The sequence below is a fragment of the Carlito syrichta genome, unplaced genomic scaffold (assembly GCF_000164805.1).
Source record: "Carlito syrichta isolate Samal-C Ts95f unplaced genomic scaffold, Tarsius_syrichta-2.0.1 Scaffold302767, whole genome shotgun sequence".
Taxonomy (NCBI): Eukaryota; Metazoa; Chordata; class Mammalia; order Primates; family Tarsiidae; genus Carlito; species Carlito syrichta.
The window spans coordinates 10,790-30,828 of NW_007246863.1; the positions used below are offsets into that span (position 1 = coordinate 10,790).

General features: G+C 36.4%; 1 non-coding gene across 1 annotated transcript in view; it reads right to left on the reverse strand.

The window, feature by feature from the left end:
* Positions 1 to 9,566: 9,566 nt before the first annotated feature.
* Positions 9,567 to 20,039, reverse strand: part of LOC103259462 — a 46,293-nt gene continuing 35,820 nt past the window's right edge. Inside the window, exons 3-4 of the transcript XR_002481919.1 lie at positions 11,226 to 11,324; positions 9,567 to 10,161 (exon numbers count right to left, since the gene is read on the reverse strand). This is a non-coding gene — a transcript (uncharacterized LOC103259462). The remainder of the gene's footprint in view (positions 10,162 to 11,225; positions 11,325 to 20,039) is intronic.

Genomic DNA, 20,039 nt, shown 5'->3' on the forward strand with positions numbered 1-20,039 from the left:
AACTGATATAAAGAAAACACACAAGTTAATCGAAGCGCAATAAACAAGGACATCAAACACAGGCTGAGGCAAAGAATCAGTGAAGTCAAAAGAGACAGGTTGGGGCAGACTTTTCAACAACTAAAGCATTTTTGGAAAACTATCACTAGAGGGCAGAATTGCAAAGAGTATAAATAACTTCTAAGTTTTGAACAAGAACTAGGGTAAAACTATAAAGCACTCCAATGTGTTTAAGCCCATTTTTAAGTACTAAAAGAGAATGTTTTCCTGTCACTGAATAATTTTTAAAATGTTTAAAACATGGTCTTGTGTTTAAGACAAAAAATAAATATTTTTGCTTTCTAATGTGAAATGTGTAGAAAATATTTCCCTGGTGGGAAATGTGTAGAAAATATTTCCCTGGAGTTTCACAAAACAAAGATTATTGCAACACAGTAAAGCTAGGTGAACAAGTTCATACATACAAAAACTTATCTTATAAACTAGGTTGGGTATGGCAGTTTTTCAGTTTGAAAATAATCATAGCTGGGCTCGGTGGTTCAGCCTATAATCCCGCACCTTTGGGAGGCTGAGGTGAGTGGATTGCCTGAGCCTGCGGGTTCGAGACCTGCCTGGGCAGCGAGACCTCATCTCTACAATAAATCAAAAAATCAGCCGGGCGTGGTAGCGCATGCCTGTAATTCCGGCTACTTGGAAGGCTGAGGCGGAAGGATCGCTGGAGCCCAGCAGGTCGAGGCTGCGGTAGCCAGGAGTGGCCACTGCACTCCAGTCTGAGCAACAGAGTGAGACTCCAACTCAAAAAAAAGAAAAGAAAATAATCATAACTTCCTTTGCATTTTCTTGACTTTGTCAACATACCAATACTAATAAAATTAACTCATATAGAAGTATATGGTGGCCTATAAATATGATAGTGACCTATAAATAATCAGATCTGTCAGTCAGGAACTTGAACTTTGAGAAAGTGCCTTTAATGAATGGCAAAGGCAGAGAAAGAATTCTTCTGAAAGAAAGTCACTGCCTGCATGCTCTTATCTCCCAGTACTTCACAATCGAGTTTTCTGTTTCCATTGAAACTGCTCTAGACAAATTTACCAGTGGCTCCTCTGTATCCAAGAACTCTTTGCACTCCATGTTCTGCACTTCTCTATGCCATCTAATACAACCGAACATTCTTCTTTGGCGAAACACTAATTTCTCACCTCCAGCATACCCAAACCACCATGGCTCTTTTGCTTTGCTGGCTCACTCACTGGCCAGAAATTCTTGAAGTTCCATCCTCAGCCCTTTTCTCTTCTCTAACCATCTTTTTTCCTTAAAAAAAAAAAAACTTCACTCCTGTATACAGAGGGCCTGCCAAATCTCATTCTCCAATTGATTCTCACCATGGGGCACTAGCTATCTCTACTTGGATATGCCACAAGCATCTCAAATCCAACATGTTCATACCAAACTCTTCACTTTTTATCACAAGCATGTGATTTCCCCTACATTCCCTTGCTGCTAGTCACCATCTAGTCACCATCAGCCATCTAGTCACTCGAGAGAGAAAATTTATTTCCCAAACCACTTTCTCTGTCACCACTGCAACTGTCCTGGCTTTGACTAGGAGATTCCAATCTTTAAGGTGTTTTATTTAGTAGCACAATGGTATTTAAAATTTTTAATGTTGAATTCACTGGTGAGGGTAAAAGGAATGAACGCTGAATTCCTTTTCACCACAGAACCAGCTACCTGCCTGGCCCCTTAAAGATTTTGAGTTAAGGCTTAGTTATTTGGACTTAGACCATAAACCTTTGACTATCTGCCTGGGCTTATGTCCCAAGTTTTCTCTCTCCAATGTATCCTCCCCACGGGTACCAGAATGCTTCCTCCAAAACACAAAATGCAGCCAGGCGCAGTGGCTCACACATGTAATCCCAAGACTTTGGGAAACCAAGGCAAGAGGACGCCTGAGCTCAGGGGTTTGAGACCAGCCTGGGCAACCTGGTGAGACCTCGTCTCTACGTAAAGTCAAAAAATTAGCCAGGCATGGTGGTGCATGCCTGTAGTTCCAGCTACTTGGAAGGCTGAGGCAGAAATGATTGCCTGAGCCCAGCAGGTAGAAGTAGCAGTAGCCATGAACATGCCACTGCACTCTAGCCTGGGTGACAAATTGAGACTCTGATTCAAAAAAGTAAAATAAAATAAAATGCAAAACTAACTACTTCAAGTGCTCCCTCTTTATTTACAAGGCAAGGGGCCACATATGGCCTAGAAGATTTCCTGTGATCAAAACTCAGCTTATCTCTGCAGCCTCCTCTTCCACCATCCAGCCTTCTATTATGAGCTGTACTATAGTAACATAGTAAGTGATCTACAATTTGCACTCAGCAGGCAACTTTCCATACTATCTGGAAAGCAGATATAGACATTGCAGACTCATTAGGTCAGCTCATTTCAACATCTACAGATATCCACCTCTTGCTGCCCCATCAGTCTGCCTGTGGAATTCCTCCTCATTCTTATACATCTTGCTAAATTGTCACCTACTCTCAAAGTTTCCCCAGTGTTCTCCAGGAATCATTCCCACCCTGGTAGCTTTCATTATTGGGTGGATCACACTGAATTTCAAATATTCATTAGGTTTTATCACCCCACTCAGTAGTAAAATCCTTTAGCGAGGAGACCTCATTTTTACCCCTTCTAGTATGCTGAGTATTTGCAGGAAACTCAGCAAACAGCAAGCTCTCAATAAATGTCGAAATGAGCTGACCTAATGGGTCCCCAATGTCTATATATACTTTTCAGCCATGACAATTTAATCTGGGACCGCCTGCAGATATCTTTTTTTATTACTCCCCCAGGCACAGAGATCAACCTTCTTCTCCCCAACTCAATGAACAGCACCTGCCAGATAGCCAAGTCCCAAACCTAAGGAAGCATACCTAATTATTTCTCCTAACACCTCACTTCCACAGTCAATTAATGACCAAGAGCTTTTTATTCTTTCTGCATATCTTTTGCTTCCAGCTTCTCATCTTCATCTCCAGTGTTACACAGTTCAGTTCTTTCTTTTTCCTCACCAAAGCTAAATGGTCACTATATCCCCTCTTCTACCCTATGTAAGTAAGATGTCCTTAAACTGAAAGTTTAACACTCCTTCAAGCCCCACAGAATAAAGGCAAACTTTCTCAGAACAATCTATAATATTGTTTAAAATGTGGCTAAGAGAGTAGCAGCAACACCTGGAGCATCACCTCCTCCATAGAAGGCCCCATCCCAGACTCAGCAGAATATGTATTTCAAGAAGCAACTCATATGCACAGTAGCTTGCATATCATGAAAAGGCACTGGTCTATGAGACCCTTCACAAGGTAGTTGGTCCCTGACTCTACTGCTGCTCACCTGCCACATCCCCAGAGAGCGCCACCCTTAAAAATGGCCTATAGGGGCTGGGCGCAGTGGCTCAAACCTGTAATCCCAGCACTTTGGGAAGCCCTGAGCCCAAGGGTTTGAGAACGACCTGGGCAACTTGGCAAGACCTCATCTCTACAATAAATCAAAAAATTAGCCGGGAGTGGTAGCATAGCATATGCCTGTAGTTCTGGATACTTGGAGAGCTGAGGCAGTTGCCTAAGCCCATCAGGTCGACGCTGGGGTGGCCGTGAGCATGCCATTGCACACCAGCCTGGGCGATGGAGTGAGACTCCAACCCAAAAAAAAAAAAAGGCCTGTAGGGTTCTAGAACTCAATAAGTCTTTAAGCCTTGCACCTCTTTTGTCTACTTCCAGGTGCTCAGCACCCACTCTCAAAATGATTCTCTTCTTTGCTCTTAGTTTAGTTACCATTTCTTCTAAAAGGTCCTCCCAACATAGTCCCATATAGGACTATGTTTTATTTTGTAGTTTAAGGGATCTTAGACATCACAATTTTTATCTCATTCGACTCTGTATCTGTACGTGGGGCAAAGCAAGGAGGGCTTAAAAAAAGTTGGGTGTATTAAATTGTAAATGATAACCAATACTCCTACAGACTGGTGTTTTCTATTTATGAGTATGTCAGTTTCTGCACAGAAGCAATAAACAGACTTTTTTCCTATACTATAACAGAAGTAATCAGAAGTAAACACATATGAAAGCTAAAACTTAAAGATTCTATTTCAAGAAATAATCTGGTAGTGATTCTATGGCAATTTTTATTTAAAGAAACATTAGTAATTCAAATTAAAAGGCTTACTAAATGGAAAATTTAGTAATTTTCCTTGAGCTATTTCTGAAAAAATGAAAATACATCATACAAAGAAATAATGTGACAACATTTTTTGTAAGTTGTAAGGCAGGAAGGATTGCTGCCTTGGATAATAATTTTGAATGCTTGATTATATGTGCAATTGAGGGGGTGGACGTGGGAGGTTAAAATCTTTGGAACTGCTAAGCAGATAACTTTCACAGAGTTGAGTCTGCACAATGACCAAGTTAGAAACTTAAGTAATCTCTTTGGGTAAGGAAGTAGTGGGAGTACTATTAAAAGATTAATTCTTTTTGAGAAAAAGAGTCAGGTATGAATTATCTATGTGCAAAATGATGAAAAGGAGAAAGCAGATCTAGGTGTTTAATTGGCTGTTGTTAAAAACTAATTTGTAGATAATGCAATTTCACTAGATCCCTTATCCTGATTTCAGGGTAAGATGTGACTGAGTGGAAGAGTGAAATAATTTACCTTAAGGTTTATGAAATTATTTTTTCTTGCTTATTTTTTAATAGATTTGTTGAGATATAATTTCATAGCACTCCACTTATTTATTAAATGAAAAACAAAGAGATTCATCAATAAATGATGATGCTAAAAATTAGTACCACTTATAATAAGAAAATATTTAAAACCAGTGGTTAATAAATGACTTTCAAGTATTTCAATGACCAAATCCCAAAGACTAATTCAATCTAATTAGTATCTATTACTCAACCTAGACAAAGAACCAACAATAAAATGTGATATTTAATTGGCAATTTGATAAAGCCAACTAATACCAATTTTACTGACTGTTAAAGAAAAATGTATGTCTTCTACACACAGGAAGAGAAGTGTTTCACCTTTCTTTTTCAGAATCTCTTCAGCAAGTCAATAGCTCATAACATCAAGTCATTTCACAGGTAGGAAGTACCCATAACCACCTTTGTACTGGCTAAGGGAAGAGAACCAAAACCAAAAATTTACTGAGGAAAGAAACAACAAAAAAAGACACTCCCCCTCCACACACACACACAAAAAGAAAACACTCACATAAATGGTTAAAATACCAGTCTCAGAAAATACACAGTGTAGAATTTCCTTCTTCTCATGTAATGGAAATAGACTATGAATGCTTAATAACATTTCCACCAAAACAACTATGTCCCATACCTACTGCTGTCATCCATATTTACATTCCAATTCTGATTTCAAATTGATCAATTAATTCATCATTTATTAGCACTTACTAATTGCCAAGCACTGTGCTCACAAAGGCCAATAAAATAAACGCTTTAAAAAGTTCTTCAGGTCCAGGCATGGTGGCTCACACCTGAAATTCCAGTACTTGTAAAGGCTGAGGTGGGAGGATTGATTGAGCCCAGGAGTTTGAGACCAGCCTAGGCAAAATAGTGAGCCTCTGTCTCTACAAAATAAAAAAATTAGCAGTGCGTGGTAGCATGCATCTGTAGTCCCAGCTAGTCAGGAGGTTGAGGCAGAAGGATCACCTGAGCCCAGGAGTTCAAGGCTGTAGTGAGCCATAACTGTGGCACTGCACTCCAGCTTGGGTGACAGAGTGACTTTGACTACCCCCTTCAAAAAAAAAGTTCTTCAGAAGTACAAGATATAGGATAATTTTTTAATATATATCTTACGTCTTTCCAATCTGTCACATTTAACTCTACCAGAATTAACTCTTCCCAAAGATATTTATTGAAGACTAATAAATTACTAGGTGTAACACTAAGCACAGGGGATACAATGAAAAATAAACAGTCAATTACCAGTGTTTTGGATAATTCTTTATACAAAGAAAGGACAGTGGAGAGAGGTGAGGCTGGAGAAGTAATTATAACAGCTAACACTACATGTCAGGCAAAGTACTAAGCACTTCTCATATGAAAAATCCTCAAAATGATCCCATAAGGTAGGTGATTAAGCCCATCCTCCTTCTGCAAGCTGTGGAACAGTAAGGGTAGAGCAGGGTTTGAACCAAGGGTCGGTACTTCCACAGATCTTGCAGGGTCATAAAAGGCCTCTGTGTAAGTTTGGTCCTTTATCAAAGACTGATTTTAAAGGAGGGGGGAAAGAAAGAGTGATTTTGTCAGATTTGCCCTTAGAATAATCCCTTTGACAATGGTATGAACTGGATAAAGCAAAACTTTAGATAAGGCTGTGATTATAATCCAGATAAAAGTTTAAGGCAGAAATGATACAGACAGAGGCACAAAAATCAAGTCATTATAAAGAAGAAACTCAATAATTTAGAGCCTACTGGCTATAGCTGTTACTGGCAAGTAGTAAATGATAACCTGAAACAACTGGATAGATGAAGAGGTAATTTCCCAAAATAAGGATAAAGGGCAGAAAGGCTTGGAAATCAGATAATAAATTCAGTTTTGACAAAGCTGAGTTAGAAACAAAAAACTAAGAAACATGTTGAGTATCCCTTATCACAAATGTGTGGGACCAGGAGTGTTTCAGATTTCAAATGTCTTTGAATTTTGGAATATTTGCATCATACTTAGCAAGCCAGGTCCAAAAATCTGAAATATCATGTCAGCACTAATCTGAAACATAATGTCAGCACTGAAAACTTTCAAATTTTGAAATATTTTGGATTTGGGATTTGGGATAGTCAATCTGTACCTTATACTCATACACTGTGACCTCACCTATGGAATAATTTGGGGTATTTTTAGAACCACTTATAAAAAAATTAAGAGTTGTGAAAGTCATCTTATTAAATCTGAAATTTGAAAATTTTTTTGCTGTATTTTTGTTACTTCATACATTTCCACATTGCATTATATAATATGATCCCAAAGACAATGTTTTTTCCCCAAGTAAAATGTGGCTAATTTTTTTTAAAGTTACACACACAATCCCAAGGGCACAATACAAAATAAATTTAGGGCTACTGTCTACAATATTAAAATGGTTACTTCCTGAGATTTCTACATCTATCAACTGTCACTTTGCTGTATTTTAAATTGTTATATTTTATAACTATGAAGTCATGATGTTAAAACTGTGCAAGCCCAAAACAGTAATAGGTATTTGCTATGATAATAATTTTTCTTATATAGCAATAATCAGGCCTTCAGGAAAAATATTCTAATATTCTAGTAGACCAAAGTAACGCCCAACTTCACAACTACATGCATCACTACATTAACCCCATCTCCCCCCAAAAAAGGTAAAGCTATTCAGTTTTGTTGGTTGATGAAATATTACATTTTAAAATCAATCATCTATTATTCAGGGGTTCTTTACTAGGTAATTATATTTTCAGGAGGACCCTTAGTATTTTTAAGTCCAAACTCCTTATCTTGCAACTGAGCAAACACAGATCCAACAAATTTTTTATCAGAGCAAAGTTCACACAGTACTTAATGCCACAGGTAGAGTTAGCACTTGGATCTAGTCAGTGTAATCTCCAGTACAGTATTCAAATAACATTCATCTTTTTCCTTTCTACTGTTGGATGCTCCTTTTTTACCTGCTCCTTTCTAAGAAGTACATGGAGAGAAAGAGTGGAGAGAAGGGATACAAATAAATTCAAATTTTGTTGGGCAATTTAATGTCTCAAACATGGAAGTATTAAGGCTAAGGAGAAAAAGCAGGTTAAATTAAATCTACTTCCTATAAGAATTTTTATGACATTTCAAGTGTTCATACTAATTCTGACTATCATCACCTACAGGTAAAGCTGACTTCTATCTTGGTGCTCCCATGAACCACAATCAAGGCTGGTGATCCTTAATTTATTTTTCAGTAATAGCAAGTTATGTATGTCAGTAGTATTGTTTTTTCTGTACTTATTCTATAAAATCTAACAATACAATAAAAATATTTAAGTATTTATCCATAATCTTAAACTTTTCTTCTAAAATCATAAAAATACTTTCACTGAAACCAATACATTAATTCAAATATATATTTATTTATTTTTTATTCTATTTATTTATTTATTTATTTTGAGTTGGAGTCTCACTCTGTCACCCAGACTGGAGTGCAGTGGCTGCTCCTGGCCACTGCAGCCTCGAACTGCTGGGCTCCGGCGATCCTTCCGCCTCAGCCTTCCAAGTAGCCGGAATTACAGGCGTGCGCTACCACGCCTGGCTGATTTTTTGATTTATTGTAGAGATGAGGTCTCGCTGCCCAGGCGGGTCTTGAACCCGCAGGCTCAGGCAATCCACTCACCTCAGCCTCCCAAAGGCACAGGATTACAGGCTGAGCCACGGAGCCTGGCAAAAATATATTTTTTTAAATGCATCCGTCTTCCTCCTTTATCCCCCATCCCATATATAATATAATTATACCTTTCTTTAGGTTCAAATACATATAACATGTTTTATAGAAATACAAGGCTTTTTAATGGGATACTTTATGAATTATAACTCTCTTTCCTCACTTATTAAAATATCACAGACATCCTTAACATCAAAAAAAAGAGAACCCATTTTTAAGAGCTCCATAATGTTTCATTGCAACCATTCTCCCTCTTGATATAAACTAAAGTTATCCCTAACTTTTTACTATTACAAGCAATGCAGTGATAAATGCTTGCATGAGTCAACTATGCCAAACTGAAATAAGGTCACATCCTTATATACACACACACACACACACTCAAATTTACTCTGTCATGCATTAATAAGAGAGCACTCAAAAGAGAACCCAATGTATATGAGGGAATTGAATTAATAAATCTTCTTTGGAGAAAGACTGAAACCACAATTTTGACTACAGAGATGTTAATTCAAAACAAATCACAACCTGTACTAAAAGTCCTTAAAATAAAGGAAGACTGATGAATGAGAAACAAGTTTCTGAATTCATATTACTGGCCTGGAAAACTGAAACAATCACAGGTTCAAAATCATAAAGTCCTCTTTTGTCTTCCAACAAAAAGCTATCTAACAGAATATAATTACATACCAAAAAAATTAAAAAATAAATATAAAATTAAACTTAAAAAACATCCACACAAACCAATTAATAGGTTGCTTTCTATATAACAGGTAAACTCTTAATTTCTAAAAATTAAGATTAATTTTTCATTTAGGATCAGGGTTTATGCCAAGACCAAACTCAACATTTAATTTAAAAAGCAATATAAAATCAATATACTTAATTGTACAACATATTTACTAGTTTAAACTTTTTATTTTGACATGTACAGTAACATGAAGCCTTTTAAAAATCTCAAGGAAAACAGAAAATCAAGTAATTACAATACCAAAAACAGGACAGTTATTTAAGTGTAAAAAATAAAATCTCAGTTCCACCAAGCTGTCTACAGATAACAAACTGGAGAAAATTGACCACGACATAGATAAAAATCATACTTCATCTTGAAAAATTAATATTTATTGACAAAAACCCACAATGGTTGGTTTTGAGCACTAAAGAATTTTAAAATGCAAGAGAAGTACTTTACAAAGCTCTAGTGATAAATAAACAGACTGTACTTTTTAGGTTTTGGCAAATGCTATATATTTTCATTCATCCTTGGAAGCACTGCTGGAATAGAAGCAAGAGTGCCATCATTCACAGAGGACAAAGGGGTAGTTTTGAATGTGAGAAGAGTTTATGACAACTGCACACAGCAGAGACAAAAAGTCCTTGGAATGAAGCACTGTTTTTTTCACATTAGAAGATGATCAACATTTTTCCATCAAGACCCACAAAATTCAGTCATTCCTTAATTTACTCCCTTCTCAGTTCTCTATGTTCACTCTGGAAAGGTCTCTCGGTGTTATATACACAACAAAAATACACATTTCTATCACCCTTTTTGTCTGTTTGCCTTCTCTCAAACAGTATTTCTTTTTCCTTCTTCAAAACAGACTCTTCTCAAAGGAGTCTTCAATGGGTCTTTCTTGATTCAAAATGGACTGGAAGACAAGATGGGATAAAAGGGCTCTTTTCCTAGTGCCAAAGCTAGAAAAAAAAAAAAAGAAGAGGAGAAAATAATAACAAAATTCTCTCTTAAAAATAACAGTTTTTATTTTCTTTAAAACAAAAGAAAAAATATCTACCAGTAATATGCTTTCATTTCACTTACTTTACCTTGGCTATTTTATGTTGATATAACTTTGTTTACTTCCACTAAACAGAGTTGTTACAGATGTAAGTTTCAACTGCTCTAAGTTTTCAAATATATCTTTCCCCCACAGACTCATGCATACTTCTTACATTATCATTTAAAAAGGACAACAGAATTATCAATTATCAGTAATACAACTGAAAATACCATTTCTAAAACTTTAAATAAGAGAATGTCTAGAAAACCTCTAAGAAATTCCCTGACAAATGGTATGTAAAATATGTAAATATTTTACAATATTTTTAAGCCACGATGGAACTAGAGTTGTCTTGAAAGCCATTCTCAGAGCTTTTGCGCTTAAGTTTCTGGAATTCTAAAAAAAATCAAGAACTTAAGATTTAAGGAGCTCCAGTTAATTAACTATTTAATTAAAATGCATAGTAGTGTTAAACAACATCTTTGAGCCTGAGAAATAAATCAAAGTGTCAAATAGTTAAATAGCCAATTAAAATAATCAAAGAAGAGATAATCAACAAGTTAATTACAAATAAGATTTTAAAGCTTATATTCAAAATATTTAAAATGTAATACAATTTACAGATCTAAACAATTTCATTGGTTTCTAAGAGTTATTGATAGCTAGTACTATTATGTCAGCATACTGTGTACCTAAACATTCCTAGTGAATCTTACTATCATGTAAGTCTGCAACTCAAGAACTTTGATACAACTTCCTTTATTATAAAGAAGAAAGTTGTGCAAGAACAGAAAACGTAAAAAAACCAGAAAGAGCTGATATTCTTTCAGAATTCCTTCTACCACCCTTGGAAAACAAGACCACTGCTCCACTCCAACCCTCCTTTCTCCCACCCAATCCCAGCCACCCGTTCCTTCCAGAAAATGACTATTTTATTCTATTGAAAACACAGCAACCAAGTAAAATATGTAAGAAGAATACCTGTAAAATTTTCTTTCCATAACTTGTCTCAGGCAAGGATCCTCAGGCACTCTCTCCCATGCCATCCTCCACCACTTCTTCAACCATTAGAGATGCATCCTGAATGACGGTGGAGGTTCAGAAGTTTATAGTAGATGTGGCATATTGAGACCAAGGATCATATCCATCTCCTCACAATAAGGATAGGGCCTTTCAAGTGGTCCAGAATACCACATCACACCTCTGTGATTATACTCACATGTTACTATTTTGATACTGAGCAAGTTCCACTCCCAATCCAAAACAACGCAACCAGGGTACACCTCTAGAATGTGTCATTCTGCTTTTCCCTTTATTATTCATTATTTTAATTTACTTATATGCTGACTAATTCCACAAAAGATGCTGAATTGACACTACTGATGCGATTAATACAGCAATACCTGCAACTTAAAGATATCCTTACTTTAATGTATTCTCAAAATGTAGCTCTCTCATAAAATCCATATGAAATAAGAAAATTATCAGTCACCCCACTACCATATTCTAAGTAAGAAAGAAAGTTCAAAGAAGTGTGTAAAAACACTTCTGTGAGAGTCTAAGAATAGTAGGGGAATGGGATAGTTGTTCAGAAGTAACAGAAAAGTACCCATTATAAAGAAAACTATAGGCTTGAAATAATGTGTAAGTTAAAGTGGTTTAGGTAAATATTGCTACTCTCATGTTGCCTTCCTCCCTTTCTCGCCAACATAACCTTTAGTTCTTTATTTTTTAAATAAAAATATGTTCCTTACAAAACAACATTATGTACTAAAAAAGAATAAGAATTCCTCTCTCATTTTTCCATAATTTTTTCAAAGTTTACCATTATTAATATTTCATGTCCTTTCAATCTTTCTTGTGCACATTTGAACAAGCATATGATTTTTAACCACAAATATCATATAATACATACTGTTCTCACAACTTCCTTCTTCCCTTAATATATCTTGACCATCTTTTCACATGTATTTCAGTCTCACTCATCTTTTTAAATATTCATCTACTACTCCATGGCACCCGGATAATGTGCTCTATTACTTATTTTCTCCGCCCCCCCCATCCAATCTCCTCTGAAGACTGAAATACTTGGTTCTATGTACCCATGTTGCTTAATAATTGCTCATATTTTCTATTTCCATTTTTTTATTTTTAGGTTCTAGGATATTTCCTCAACTTTACTTCTAAGTCATTAATTCAACTTTCCATCCTTCCTTTTTTTGCTTTTTAAAATTTTTATTATAAAGATGTGGGGTGCAATTCAGGGTTAGGTATACAAACATTGACCATGCAGGTACCCCTGTTGATGAGGTATGCACCTCCCTTCCTTAGCGGTTTCCCTCAACTGTCAATCCCACCCCCTCCAACCACCACCACCACCAGTTTCCCATTGCTGCCAATCTGGTTCTTTTTTAGATTAGGCTTATTTTCTCTATCAGGAAACTTGATTTTCTTTTGATCCTTGAAATTCAGAAGTTTTATAAATATTGGATTTTATCAGAAATTTGATATCAGTACATCTTACTTTAGGCTTTCATCAGCTCAAGAAAATTTTATCCCACTACTTTATTATTTACTGCTTCTGCCATATGCACTGTATTTTTTTATTTCTGGAGTTCCTATTTCATACATACTAATGTGGATCTATTCTATAGGTCTCAAACTTTTCTCTCATAGCATTCAACTCTTTATCTTTTTTGAGATATCTACTGAGAGATACCTCAATTTCACTACCAACACCATTTCACACAAGTTTATTGTCAAATATTTTAGACATACAAAGAAGATATGACTTAATAAACACCTACGAGGGGGACCCAAAAAAAACCCACAAAATTATTTTTTGGAGGGTGGGTCCTTTGCAGGACAGGCTTCCACCTATAAGTGTTCTAGGAACAACCGTGTTTTTAGGAACAAGGCAAGTGTTCTAGGAACCCATACACATCAACATACCAGCTAGCACTGTTGTAAGAGGCTGCATTTGGCTTTAGTGAATTTTTTTGGAGATCCTTTTAATGCACTTGCCCATTTCATGATTGGTGATTTATGAGTGCACCTGGCCACACCACGCTGAGTGTTCAGTAGCTTTTGACCAAAAACAGCATGACCCCCACCCCACCCTCGTATTCACCTGATCTCAACCTGTTGTAACTTTTTTTGTTTCCCCAGATGAAAAAGGTCTCAAAGGGAAGCATTTTGCCAATGTGGGAGACGTGAAACAAAAAATGGCAAAAGCACTAAAAGGTACAAAACTGATAAGTTCAAAAACTGGTCTGAGCAGTGGAAAAAGCATCTTGATAGCTGTACTGCATCAAACAGAGAACACTTTGAAAGTGAAGTTTAAACATGCAAGAATAAATACACACTTTTTATACATAAATTCCAGGGTTTTTTTGCCCCCCCCATGTATATCCACCACTCTCCTTAAGGGGGAAAAAAACATTATTTATATAACATAATTTATATATTTCTTCCCTGCCAGAAATAATCTAAGTTTGGTGTTTATCGTTTCCATGAATCTCTGTATATGTTTTTATATATGTGAACACCCATAAAACGATATACAGTATTGCTTTTTCTTTTTTTTTTTTTAAGAAAGCAGGATTTATTGAGAGGACAGAAAAGTTCCCACAGTGGGAAGGGACTCAAAGAGGTTGTCCTGCCTTGCATTTTTAAGCAACTTGCTTTCTATACTCAACATTATACTTGTAAGTATAAATCACTGAAGAAGGACTCTGTAATTTATTAATTTATTATGATTCCACTTTAAGGCCCTTACATGAGTACAACAGTTTATCCATTTTCCGTTTATCAGGGCTGAAGAGGGTTTCCAATTTTTCAGTCTTACAAGCAATATTGCTATCAATATCCTTATCCTTATTTTCCTTGCACTTATATGTGAGTTTCTTTAAAATAGTGTTTTTCAAACTGGCAGTTCATAACCCATCAATAAAATCACACTAGTGGGCCAGAATCACAAACAGCTTAAAAATAAATAAATAAAAGAGGAGAATGGTGGGAGATTGAAGAGAAAAAGGAAGGTGAACAAAGTGACGAGACACAGAAGATATATTCAAGTACACTGCATGGAGGAAGGGTAAATTTTGTTTTCTGAAATTTTATTTCAGTTACATCATGGCCAAAACAGATCAATAAACAATGCTTAGACACACACACACACACACACACACACACACACATCAACAAACAACAGATCAACATACACACAAACAAACATACACAGGTAGAATTCCTGGGCCACTGGATAAACACATACTGAATCTTATTACACCTTGTCAAATTACTCTGGAAAGTAGTTGTTTACATTCTGCCAGTTGTCTAAGACTTCTCTTTGCTCTACATGTTCACCAATAATGCAATAAGACTTTTATTTACCAATCTGACGTTTGTCTGAAAGTCTATTTCAAAATCCTTGTTTTTGAATGATTTTGCTGATTACTATCTATAGGATGACATTTGTTTTCTCTTGGTATTTAAAGACCTAGTTCTAAGACCTTTATCATTCAATGTTACTAAAACAATGTGAATAATTTCTTTAGCTTTCTAGGTAATCTGCTTCTGGCTACTTTTAATTTTCAGTTCTCTTAGTTTTCAGTGTTATCCAGTTATTTTTCTTCCTCTGAATTCATCCTGTTTCTTCAATCTAATGATTCACATTTTTTAATTTTGGGACATTCCTATTCTTTCTTTGGCTAATGACTGTCAGCCCCTTCATTTTCCTTTTGAGAAACTCTAATTTCATAAGCATTAGACATATTTATTTCTTCTCCCTGTAAATATCTCCTCTATGTTCCCATATCCGGGTTCTTTTCAGATCTTTATCTTCAAGTTCATTAATTCTCTGTTCAGCTGAGTTCAACTTACCCCATTCAATGGTTTGCCACTTCAATTATTACATTTTCAACTGATAGAAGTTCCATTAGATTCTTTTTCAAATATACCTGGTAATTCTTGACAGTATTTTGCTCCTTGTTCATGTTTTTAAATTCCTCTTTTTAACACTTTAAACATTTAATGCATATATATTCTATAGTCTTATCTTGTAATTCAGTATCTGACATTCAGAGATCTAATGTGGCTGTTTTTCCTGCTCACTCTTATTCATGACTGCTAATTTTCTTCTTATTTTTGTAATCTTGGAATATGAAAGCACTTAATTTTGGCATACCCTAAGGGAGCACCCCTCTGAAGGTATTCACTTTTGTTTCTGTTAGGTGCTCTGTAATACTGTCAACATCATTTGACTAAATAGTTTTCTCTGCCTGCAGTTTCCTGAATCACAATCCCATATCCTCATGAAGGATAATGGTCACAAACTTTTAGTCTCACTGAAAAGATCAAGAAAAGAAAACTATGATGTCTTTCTGCTGGAAAGTAAATTTAATTCTCTAGACTCTCTTTCATTGAAGCCTTATCTTGAAGAATCTTGACATTATGCAGGTGTGATATTATGGTGTGTGTGTGTGTGTGTGTGTGTGTGTGTGTGTGTGTGTGTGTGTGTGTGTGTTTTCATTCACAGCTACTGGCTCAACACTCCCACAGCCCTTATAACACTGGGCCCTTTAGGCCTCAGAAAAAAATCTCTATCACTGACCCTCTCATGCCCTCCTTACAACTGCTCCTTCTCCCCAAAGCAGGAATCTTTCCCTGCCTTTCCATCTGGGAGCTGGCTATAAAGAAATTATCTGACCCACCTTGTCTTATTATAGGTCATAAGATATCCATTTCTCCCATATGGTTGAGAAAGAAATAGTGTACAGAACAGCCAAGAACCTGAACAGACAGGCCTTGTTGGGTTTCCCCATTTGGTCTATGAGTATTAGCTCATACACTTTTTGTTCAATCACATTTCCAACAGTTGCCCATGTGTCAATCATGTCTATCCAATGAAGTCTAAAAAAAGGCTCAAAAGGCCAGGGCTTGGAAAGCTTCCAGATAGCTGAACACATAGCAATAATATCCTTTACAATATCCTTTGTAATAAACTGGCAAACAAGTTTCCCTGAGTTCTGTAAGCTGCTCTAGCAAATTAATCAAACCCAAAGAGGGGGTCATGGGATTCTTGATTTATAGCTGGTCCATCAGAAGCACAAGTAAAACAACTGGGACTTACAACAGACATCAGAAGTAGGGGGCAGTTTTGTGTCATTGAGCTTTTCTCAACCCATGGGATCTGATGCTATCGCCAGGTAGAAAGTGCCAAAACTGGTATCTGATGAATTGACTGACTGAGGATAGGGAGAAATCACATATTTTGGGGTCACAAAAGTCTTTTGTGAGAGAACAGAAAAAGGACTCTGTTCTAACTCTGAGCAAGTATACTCTTCTCAGAAACCAGATATTTTTCCTATGGTTTTCAGTGATCAAATCTTGTCAGCTTTATCTTTGCAGAAAGTCCAAAAATGTTCTAGTTTATTGATTGCATTCCTTACTGTTTTCCACAGCTTATATAGATGTTTTTCTTATTCCTATATTTCCTTTCCCATTACAATTTAGACTCAGCTTGTATTATATTTGCCACCAATTTTTAAAAATTCTTATTTCTCATAACATACCACAAATTAAATCCTCAAAACAAAAGATCTCCCCTGCAAAACAGCAAGAACAACAAAAAATTGAGAGGCATTTCCTTAGAGAAGCCTCAAACATTTACTATCAAATATCTAGAACTTTCTGTTTATCACACACACAAAAAAAGACTTCAACTATTTAATTCCTATTTCTGGTTCACCTCCTACTAAAGCACAAGAAATGTAAAGAAAGAAATTAGGATTTTTTTTTTCCTTTATCGTGCAGTTTATTTTGTTTTAAATACATTTTTATTATAAAAATAATTAGCCATAGTATAAAAACAGTTTTACAGATGAGATAAACACATTTGGATGAGTAATGAATATAGTGATATATTAGGAAACTTAGACTAAGAATCTGAAAACCTGGAAACTACACTAATTCTACTAACAGCTATTTTTCTTCTTCACTCAAGTCTAAATGGAACAAAAACCAAAAAAACAAGTAAACTTTTTCTGATTTAATTTTCTACTAAGAGAAAATGTTTTATATTTCTCTCTCGCTATTGTACTAAGTTCCACAAAGAAAATACACTCCAGGACAGCATGAACACTGCAATCATGTGCCACATAACATTTCAGTCAACAACAGACCACATATACAACAGTGGTCTCATAAGATTAAAATGAAGCTGAAAAATTCCTATCATTTAGTAATGTCATGTCATAGGGGGTCATAACACCAGAGCACAATCATTCAATTTTTTAAAGTCAATTTAGTGCAGCCTAAGTGTGCAATGTTTATAAAGCCTGCAATATGCCGGGCTCAGTGGCTTAGCCTGTAATCCCGCGCTTTGGGAGGCCAAGGTGAGTGAATTGCCTGAGCCTGCAGGTTCGAGACCCGCCTGGGCAACTTGGCGAGACCTCATCTCTACAATAAATCAAAAAGAAATTAGCCGGGCATGGTAGCACATGCCTGTAGTTCCAGCTACTTGGAAGGCTGAGCGGAAGGATCGCCAGAGCCCAGCAGGTCGAGGCTGTGGTGGCCGGGAGCGTGCCACTGTTCTCTAGTCTGGGCGACAGAGTGAGACTCCAACTCAAAAAAAAAAATTTTTTTTTAAATACAAAGCCTGCAATAGTGTACAGTAATGTCCTAGGCCTTCACATTCACCAACCATTCAGTCACCGACTCACCCAGAACAACTTCCAATCCTGCAAATTCCATTTGTGTTAAGTGCCCTATATGGGTATACCAAGTATTATCTGTTAGACTATATTTTTACTGTACCTTTTCTATGTGTATAGCTATTGTGTTACAACTGCCTACAGTACTCAGAATAGTAATATGCTGCACAGGTTTGTAGCCTAGGAGAAACAGGCTATGCCATATAGCGTAGGTATGTGTTAGGATATACCATCTCAGTTTGTATTAAGTACACTCTATGATCTTCACACAGTGACCAAGTCCCCTAAATACACATTACTCAGAATATATCCCTGTCATTAAGCAACACATAACTGCATTTAATTCGCTATACCCACACTTATCCTATTAAAGAATCCCCAGATACCCCCACCGCATCTTCTTCCTGAAGTCACTGAAGTAACATCACTGTGATATAATTTCCATCTGGATACTCTAAAGCAGCAGTCCACGACCTTTTTGGCATCAGGGACTGGTTTCATGGAAGACAATTTTTCCACCAATTAGGGGCAGGGAGAATCACAGGGCATTAGATTCTCACAAAAAGTACGCAACCTAGATCCCACACATGCACAGTTCACAACAGCGTTTGCACTCCTATGAGAATCTAATGCCACCACTGACTGACAAAAGGCAGAGCTCCACTTGCCTATTGCTTACCTTCTGCTGTGTGGCCCAGTTCCTAACAGGCCTGGGGGTTGGGGACCACTGCTCTAGGGAATACACTGATGTTACTCTACAAATCAAATATCCCTGTTTGAATGATCACATAATAAAAAACAAATTGCACATTCAAGCCCTAGTATTTAGAATGAATATTTCCTCAGTATTTAGAATGAAACAAAAAGCAATTATATCAATAATGCTTATACACCAACCAAAAAAAACAAAAAAAAAATCCACAGGTTTTCAAATTTATATGCTTTTAATCTTTTCACCAGAATGTTTTACAGTATTAAAAACTAAACATCTATGGACTACTGGTTTTTGCTGTTTATTTAAATGCAGGCCTGAACAGTGAATATAATGAACATTTGTAAACTGAAGTAGCAAGTTATTTAAAGGAATTCCACATTCAGTCCTTTTGTAAGTCAAGTAATAACCTAATTTTACTTAGGATTTACTTAAAGTGAGGTTTGTTAAAATAAAAACAAACAAAAAGAGTTAAAACAAGATGTGCCTTTGGTAACATGATTCTTTTTAGAAACCCAAAGATTTATTTTTAATATTTTGTTATGTTAATAATACCACAGTAACTGACTGACTGATGCAATGAGGACTCTTTCTTTTTTCCTGAGTTGGAGTCTCACTCCATTACCCAGGATAGAGTGCAGTGGCACTCACAGCTACCCCAGCATCAATCTGCTGGGTGCCGGCAATCCTTCTGCCTCAGCCTTACAATTAGCCAGAACTACAGGCGCGTGCTACCATACCCAGTTAATTTTTGATTTTTTTTATTGTAGAGACAAGGTCTTGCCAAGTTGCCTAGCCTGGTCTCGAACCCACAGGTTCAGGCAATCCACTCGCCTCGGCCTTCCAAAATGCTGGGATTAAAGGTGAGCCACCAAGCCTGGCCAAGGGTTCTTTCCTAACATCACTGACCAGCATTTATGTTGGTCAGTTCACTAATTTTACAGCTTTCCAGGATACCAGTTGACTTCAATTATTATCAAGTACTCCTGAAAGTATTCTATAGAAGGAATTGATACAACTGTCAGGATCTCTAGGGTAATCTATCATTACTGTGAAATCTTTGTCTTGTATCTTGAGAATCATTTAGTTTCAACGTAAAATTTTTTTAAATGCTGAGCAATTAAAAATTACTTAATATTCCACCCCTACCAATTTTAAGTAGAAATGGTGATCTAAAAGAGTAATACTTTTATTTGTAGCTTCACACACTCCTGGTAAAAACACGTATATAACTTATAACTCAAGTGTGAGAAGCAAGTTCATAGAGCATGCTGTTAAAATTTATAAAACAGCCAAGCTTGGTGGCTCAGCCTGTAATCCCACGCCTTTGGGAGGTTGAGGTGAGTGGATTGCCTGAGCCCGCGGGTT